Source organism: Gopherus flavomarginatus, chromosome 25, assembly GCF_025201925.1.
Source record: "Gopherus flavomarginatus isolate rGopFla2 chromosome 25, rGopFla2.mat.asm, whole genome shotgun sequence".
NCBI classification, from domain to species: Eukaryota; Metazoa; Chordata; order Testudines; family Testudinidae; genus Gopherus; species Gopherus flavomarginatus.
The window spans coordinates 15,809,204-15,818,049 of NC_066641.1; the positions used below are offsets into that span (position 1 = coordinate 15,809,204).

General features: G+C 44.2%; 1 protein-coding gene across 1 annotated transcript in view; it reads right to left on the reverse strand.

Moving 5' to 3' along the window:
* The window catches only part of MPP3 (MAGUK p55 scaffold protein 3), a 50,036-nt gene extending 48,955 nt beyond the window's left edge, over positions 1-1,081 (reverse strand). The window contains exon 1 of the mRNA XM_050935129.1: positions 833-1,081. The gene's annotated coding sequence lies outside the window, so the exon portion shown is untranslated. The remainder of the gene's footprint in view (positions 1-832) is intronic.
* Between the last annotated feature and the right edge of the window lie 7,765 nt (positions 1,082-8,846).

Below are 8,846 nucleotides of genomic sequence, written 5' to 3' on the forward strand. Positions count from 1 at the left end.
GTCTTTAAGATCGTCTGATAACACTAACCTGAACTGCTCAGTTTATTTTTAGCATAATCTGAATAATTTCCCCTTAATGCAGGCACCCTCTATAATTTTAAGCCTTCAATAATATTTTAATTAGCTCAGCCTCTTGCAGTCTCTGTGGAAACCGGATTATGAATTAAACGGACCGGTATTGCTACTTCTTTCCTTTCATCTCAGCACAAGCACGTTTCTGCTGCCTCTTTGCAGCTGAGCATGTCCACCGGCTGGTTTCAAATAAACAATAAAAAATCCAGCTCACTTGCGCCGGGCGTTCCATCTTTGTTTTCATTTGCGGAATTCCTCAGCTCTTTGGGCAGATGAAGTTGGCCCTCTGTATGGAGACCTGCTCGATGCATTCCTACCAGACCCTGTTTACCAATCTGAGTGAGGATGAGCTTTCAGCTGGCCTCGCCTGGCCCGATGTCATGCTGCTCCCTGGAGGCAGCAGAAATGCCCCCCAAGACGTGGCATAGGCAAGAACCATCACAACCCTCCCCCAGTGAGAAGCCAGAGCCCCTCCGTGCAATCGCTCAGGTCCAGGTATGTGTCCCCCCCGCCTCCAGCGCCATGTGCCCATCCTCCCTCCGAGCTCCCAGGCATCTGTCCTTGCAGCGTTCGGAGCTTGCAGGTGGAGCAAGGGCCAAGCGGGAGCCAGCCTCCCCGAGCGGGGCATAGGTAGCGGCCCGGCCCGGCCCCACGGAATCCCCCCCCTCCGTGCCTTTGCTGGGGACTCGCGGACCGTAGCGCGCTATTGCCGCGGCCACAGGGACACGAAGCCGAAGCCGCAGCCGCCCAGGGTTGTTACCTGCGGGACCCGGAGCTGGCTGCCGGCCGGGGCAAGGACTCCGTGCTCAGGCGGCCGGCTGCCTCCCGTGGTGAGAGGAGCAGATCCCACGTGTCTGTGTCCCTCTAGCCTTGTGCGCGCCTCGCTCATGCGCCCCTAGAGCACTGGAGCTACACGCACCGCCTCCATCCCTATCCCCATCCCTGTCCCTTCCTCCGGCGGGGGGTTGGCTGAGTAGCTGGCTCCCCACCCCCCGTCCCTTTGTGTGGCTGCGCGGATTAAAGGAGAACACAAGCCTCTGCGGGGGAGAAGGGGGGCGCCAGCCCCGCCCGGGTGTGCGGCCTCAGGGCATACCCCGGGGTTCCTGTAGGAAATGGTGCCAGCCCACAGCGCCATCCGTCGGGCACAGAACCCGCCGCCTCCCTTCCCCAGGGAAATAGGGCAGAGCTAAGAACCTGGGTATGTGAGTGAACTAGGCCCTGCTTTCACCTCTTGTAGCCATGGGTGAATTTAAGCCACTAATAATTCAGGCTTTTAGTCTGTCCAATGTTCAGATATAAGGGATCCCTTCAACATGGAGTCCCTAGGGGTACAATGGGATCATAATAATGTTTACATTTCTCTCTGGTTTTCCCTTTCAATTGTTTGGTGGTTCAAAACTTCCCAAAACATTCAGCTTTCTGCAGGAAATTTCCCAGGCCTTGGCTCTTTCTGAAGGTGACTATGGAAAACATGAATGGAGACAACATACACTTTTATCATTAGAAAAATTTGACTTAAAATTATTTTTGTTGTAGTTACACTTTAGAAGGCTCATTCAGGGAGCAAAGTTCTATTGTTTTGGGTGCTATACTCACACAACAGTTCTTGCGCCAACCAATTTATAATTTGTATAATATGACAAGAAATAACAGGTGGAGAAATTCAAACAGATGAGTTGGGAGGACAAGGTAATAGTGAAACAATGTTATTTGGTGCAATAGGAAGCAGTTATGGCATATCATGGCTTAAGCATTGTCAGATATATTGGAGACATCACAGCAAAGTTTTAAGGAGGGATTTAAAAGATGTTATAGTGACTTTCTGGATTTTTACCGGGAGCTACTCCCATTGCAGAATGTATTAAAGGGCTTGAGGAAAAACTGATTGCATTTGGCAACACCAGAAAGGAAAAAGTTTTAGCAATCAAGATATGAGCTGATGAGGACTTGAACTAGAGCTTTTAGCTGTATGTGAGGGGAGAAAACAGGAGTGAATTTCATTCTAAGCAAAGGAAGGCTGTACCAGACATGTCTGCATGGCTTATGCAGCTCTTGAACGCAGGCATCTCCTAAAACAGGGGTTCTCACAAGAAATTTTTTGGTGGCCTTAGAGTGCAACCACCAACTCCTGCTGGTCATCTCTCTAAAATACTTAATTAACTTTAGGAAAAATAAATATATATGCACACGTACACGTCCAAATCATTGTAATTTATGTAGGGCTTTTTTTTTTTTGTTTGCAGACTCAATAATAAAAATAATGTACAGTTGTCTCTATTCTTTACTGGACCTAAACAGAATAGAAACAAAATAAAGTGTGTTGCATGTTCTTGTCTTTTTTGTTTCTTTTGTTTTTTGGTTGCTTTTTAAAAAACTTACTAGCTAGTAAGTCTGCTTCTGTGAAAACTGATATCTGTTTGTTAATATTACTTTTCACAGCAGACTTACTAGCTAGTTGGGAGGCAGTAAAAAGTGATATTAACAAACATACAAATATCACTTTTCACAGCAGACTTACTCAGCCCCAGCAAGTGGGGGACAAATTAAGGCCTGGATGGAGAGGTGCATAGAGAGGCAGTGGGGACTAGGGCAATAGGGGTGGGGAGCGGGTGAGCCTAGGGTCAGAGCCCAAAGCCCCGTGGCCGGAGCCTGCCACCCACCACCCCAGGGCTGAAGCCAGAAGCCTGAGCCCTACTGCCCCTGGAAAGGTGGGGAACTCACACTGGCTGCCTGCTCCTCTGCGTTTGGAGAGTCATCATATTTAGAGAAGCCTCCAGGGCTGTTCTTATTTAAATTGGGAACTGCATCAACTCAGAATCCTGGAGACAGAAATGTGACAAAGCCATGTTTGTTCCTTTCATCCCCAGCAGCAAAATCTAGTCTCACTCCTTCCAAAATTTAGTCTGAGTTCAGGGGAATGATTTTCTGTTGAGATAATACAGAAGGGCTAGCTATTTGCTCCTTTGAAATATTCAAGATATCTGTATATTTATGTATCAGAGGGGTAGCTGTGTTAGTCTGGATCTGTAAAAGCAGCAAAGAGTTCTGTGGCATCTTATAGACTAACAAACGTATGCTCCAATACGTTCGTTAGTCTATAAGGTGCCAGAGAATTCTTTGCCACTGTATATTTATGGCAGTGTTCTATGTGTGAAGGACTCTGCCATTATACTTGTTTTCCTCTTTACATAGTTTTACTATTTAAACCATTTAAAAATACCATGGGCAAAATCCTGCTTGCCTTATCCACACGAAGCGACCCAATAAAGTTAATGGGACTACTGGTAAGAGAAAAGCAAGCAAGATTTTGGCCCTGATTTATTAGTTTTTAAAGAGATTTGGGAACAATTATCCAATTTGAATTTCTTGCAATACTGGGTGGCTTGCACTTTTCTACCCTTGTGTTTGTATATTTATTTTAAAGACTTCATAATTTTCTATAGCTATCAGTCATTCATCTCTGGATAATATCTGGTATCATTCTAAAGTGGCTCTTATTAATGTATATTGTTCATGTCTGGGCAGATGTAAAGTAAGCCACGAGTCAACAGGATTCACAAAGACTTAGAATGTTTTATGTGGTCAGCACACTTTCACAATAAAGTAGCCCAACGACTTAAAGAAATTGAAGGGACAAAAGATCATTCCATTAATTAGTTCTGGTTTTATTAAAATAAATAAGTCTGATGTTGTTTCACTCAGTATAAGAGTCTATTTCTGTACATAAATAGGGGCTCTCCACCATAGGAGCTGAGCTGGCTTCCCTTTTATAGGCTATTTAGTCTTCCATAAATATCCTTCTTCATCTGAGAGTACCTATTGGGCTTTCCTTTTACTAAAAATAAATGGTAGCTTTTTGGAAAGTGCTCCAATCTTCCACAGTCCCCAAATGGGGAGGGAAATTAAGAATTTCAGTTTCTGGGAGGAAACCTACCTATAAAACCAAACCAGTAAAAGGCCTTGTGCCACATCTTCAATGGTTGGTTCTGTTATAAGGACTATTGTGATTTAAAGCAGTGATGGCCAATCTTTCAGCCTGAAAAGGTTAAAGAGTATCAGGGGCCAGCCTGCAGCAAAGCCAGCCTCCTGACAACCCAATAAGTGTAGCTGGCCCTGATAGGCTGCAGGAGTCTGCAGATGGATACTTAAACTCAGTAGCAGCCACAGTCTAGTGACTGCTTAATGTATTCAAAATTGCAGCTGTGTTTGGTCTTTTCCCTGTGCTACTGTCTCTAGCCCCCCCCCACACCTTCCTGATGTCTGGCTCAGATTGTGGCTCCACCTTCTGAGTGTGACTGCAGGTAACCCTTTGGGTTAGGCTTTTGTTTCTGACTGTTGGCTTGGACCCTCAGCTATGCCTCCTGGGAGTCAGGTTAACCCTTCAGATTAGGCTTTGGTCTCTGACTCTAACTTTTAGTTGTGCTCCTGGACCAGTTCTAAGTAGCAGGCTAAATTCTTGCACCAACCATTAGGCCAGACTACCCATAACTTGGCCACTGACAAAGCACTGTAATCAGCAAAGGCAGATTTTTTTGCTCCTCTCACAAGATACAAATACTCATCTGGAAATCTGCTGCAGAGTCCTTGGTGGATATACGACCACCATAGCTGACCCCTACATCTCTAGGGCTTCTTTACAGGGGTCGTATTAAAGGGGTGTCAGGGACTCTAACCCAGACGGCAAAGTTCGTTGTCTGACCGCGAGAGAGACAGGCAACACCAGCAAGGTCCGATCGAAAGCTCTTTATTGACAAGTGCACGCATCAATAGAGAGCAGCTCGTCTCCAGAGAGAACCAGCCTGCTCTTTACATCTTAGTATAAGCCTATATAGACAGTTTCGTCGCGTCATAAATTATTTACTGGAGCAACCCACCCCCTTCTTTTAACAACTAGAAACTAGACACCTTTAGTATACATGCATGCCTAAAGTTAGAAATGTAGGGGAGTTTAAAACAAACAAAGAACAAAACCAGGGAGCGAAAACAAGGAGGCTGGGAAACTAGGACTCTTATCAGTTCTTCGAAGGAGCTGCCCGAACACAGCACATCTGGTACTATGCCAGGAATGCAGCTTCTCTCTTATCTCACTTTTTCCCAGCGCTTGTGAGACATGCTGCTGCTTCTCAGTGTTTTCCACTCAGGGATTACCCACAAACCTCTGTTAGCCTGACTTTGGTCAGGTTGGCATACCTGGTTTTGTCTGCTATATCTTTATTCAGGCCTAACAGGGGCCATAAATAAAACAGCTAGAGTGTAATGCTTCCAGTTCTCCTTGACTAGTGTATGCTACCAAGGGAATGGTAGCTGGCTGGCTCATCTCAGAGCAGTCTAGAGGCAGCTCTAAGTTGGACTGGGCCAGAGAACTGGGAGCTGTAAATGGCGGTTAGTTCTCCAGTTATCCTCTGCTGGGTTACCCTGAAGTGCTGTGCGGAAGAGGATGAGGAGTCTTTTGCTAGGAGGTCCTCTAGGTTCAGGGAGAGCCAGTCAAGCACCTATCCAGCTCCGCAAGTAACCAGGCAATGGTTTAACTAGACAAGAGCTACTCTCCTCCCTGCCTTGCAATGCCCCAGGTGGCCAGTAGGGCGCTACTGAAGAGCCTGTTAAGAACTGACAGCCGCAGCCGAGAGCTCCTAAAGCCTGCTGCAAGAGACGGGAGACCGTGCTGGGGCTGATTTAAACACTTTAGGTTTAAAAATCACAAGGTGCAGCTATGGGAGGCCAATTCCAGTTCACAACCGAATACCTATTTTCTACAGTCACAACTTATCCCATCATTGCATAGATTGGACACCACTGAATAAAGTCTTTAAACTGAGTGTCTGACACTCTCTTGGTTGAGTAGCAATTAGTAACCAAAAATCAAGCAAGTCTATGATAGTCTGTTCGCTATCTCTAAGTTTTATCGTCCCTTTCATTCCTTACGAACCCATCCTGTCAAAGAACCCACCCTCATGCTTATATGTAAGTAAAATCGTTTACTAAATATGTCAACACTCCTAAATAGTTTGAAACATATCTCCAAGACTACTGCATCTGTCAACACTGTTCTAGGTAAATAATGTTTAAATGTGTTGGGTTTGCATTTGCTGTCAGCTAGGGTAGAACTAAATAACTTTGTTCCTACTGATAACGTTAGGGATGCCTTTCCCACTCCTCAAATAAAAGCTCCCAGTGGGAATTCCTGGTTACATCTATCCCCAAAGACTTCAGGAATAGATTGATTGACTCGCAACAGAACAGTAATTAGGAAATGTGTTCTGTGCCTGTTAGAGTTTGTTGCACGCTTTCCCCTAGCAAACGAGAATTGTCTCTAGGCAATGGGACTCCCCTGGATCAGAGAACTGCTGTTACTAGGGAGAACAGGACAGAGCTGTTCCTTTTGTGGAAACCGGATGTATTTCTAATGTACGGATAGGCGTCTGGCACCATTGGCACGTGTTACAATAATGCTAGCAGCTGTAGTAATAAGCGGTTTGTGCGTACTATTCTGTTAATTTGAAGTTCTGCTAAAACAGAACCAGTTTAACATCCTTTGACACTGACACCTGCAGTGCATGGAGAGAAAGTGCGCCGTGCCGGACTCCTGCCTCAACCTCTGCAGGATTCACAAACGAGGTGTTACCCAATCTGGTGAAAAAACAGGCGGTGATAATGCTGCTGCCCCCCTTAAACTCAGTAACCCAGCGTTAGAGCATCACCTGGCATGTGGGAGACCTTGGTTTAAATTCTGTCTCTGCTTGATGTGGAGCAGTGATTTGGACCCAGGTCTCCTATACTCCATGAGAATGACCACTATAATGTATTTTAGGGTGGGTTTCTCTCATTCCTTCCTGTTGGAACCGTTCCGCGGTGTATAAATTAAATATTCGTTGGAGAAGGGATGGGGAGCTGGTGAAAGAATGTAAACGCTTTCCCTCCGCTAGAAATGTGATTTGACAAAAGCTGCTGAGTTCCTGTTAGCTGTTAATGATTTTTGGTCACCATCTGTCTGACTTGAAGTATATATAGTCAGAGTCCTGGGTAAATGGCTGCCTATACTAGATCTAAACGTCTGTGTCTTCCAATGATGGAAAAATGCATTTATATTCTGTGTGTTATATATTCAAATCACAGATAAAGCCACGAAAATTTATAATTTTCCATAGATCAGAAAGGGGGAGGAAGTTCTTGCTTCTGTTACAGCCTCCCTGTTCTAGTATTCAGACTCTGTTTGGAAGGGTGACACATTTGCCTGAAGAGAGGGGAAATTTTTTTTTGTCAAATAAATACTGTTAGAAAAGCAGTAATTAGAGAGATAAAGGAGAAAGCTTTGTCAACATCTCTGATAATAAAGTCATTAAAGGTGCTATTGCTGCATTCAGAATTTCTAATTTCTATTCTCAAGGAAAAGCCATTCTTTTCCCAAACTCACAGAGATCCCTGGAGAAGGAAAATATTTGTATGAAGCAGGTTATTCTAGTTGATGGGGGAATGTTGTTGCTCAGAATTAAAATCGATTATTCAGCTATTATTTGCCGTTCATATTTACTCAAAAAACTAATAGTTTAATTTAGATTGAAAGGAATCTCTGTTGTGCCTATGCTTGGAAAGCAGGTTTGGTAATACCCTCAAGTACCTGCTGGCAACTATGTAGAAAGCATTCACATGGCTCTTAATTAAGATCGGTCAAAAGCCTGTACCTGTGTCAGAAAAAGAAGTAATAGAAATATACTTGGATCCCCATCAGGATGGAGTGAAAATACGGAAATTTAACTCCAAGCAGATTAAAATAAGTCACTTTATTTCCCATTCTGGATATTCAACAAAAAGCAGCTATTAATTATAATTAAAAATTAATTTGTCAGTAACTGATTTAGAAAACATTTGCTGAAAATTAGATATTGCAATTATTCATCCAATCAAGTGTCACTAATCTTAGTATTTGAATCGGGCTCTTGGTAATATAATATTTCTGACAAACATTATCTATATGAATAAAAAGTGAGAGAGAAAATACCTAATCATCCTACACTGTGATAGCTTGTCATTGATTTAGGCCCAGTTGTTTCCGATCTCAGATCTTTTCATCCTTGTTTGAAGGTATGAAGCGGTTTTGAAATCATTGGAAGCTTCTTGAGCGTTCTTTTCTGCACACTTCAGTCTTACCTCCTGAACAGTCACTTTTCCACTTCAGCCAGAAGCAGGAGCCTCTAACGCCTGATGTGCTGAACTTTGCCTTACTTGTAAAAATTTTAAATGTTGGCTGAGAGGATTCGCTTGTTCAAATTCCTTTATTGTGTAAGAGCCCAGCCATCTTATTTTGTTCCCTGTAAAGTCCCCTGTGCTGATGGCAGGACTAGTTTTCAGTGGGTGACTCACTGCACTCTTATTCCAATCGCTTGCAGCCAGCACTCCGCTAGCGGGTTGTTACACCGATATGAGATGATATAGGTAATAATTCATTTTGGTTAAAGATGTTCAGAGCTAGACTTTGACTGTAAACGCTTTGAAACATAAAGGCAGATTTGGATGCCAGTGTCGCGAGTTAGCGCCCTGACTACAATAAGAGCAGGAAAGGCTACATTGTGTCCCTGGCGCTTAGTCTTATGTTTGTACAATTTGTGATTGCAAAAACATCGCCCCTAGGTGTGGGTTTCGCCGCCAGATTGGATTGTACTTTTCGTCTCTGGCGGTGCCTGTTCCTCCATCCCAACCAGCATGGATTCACACCCCACAGAATAAATCCTGGAGAATCAGCCAACCCAATGGGGGGACAGAAATTCTTCCCTGTTTCT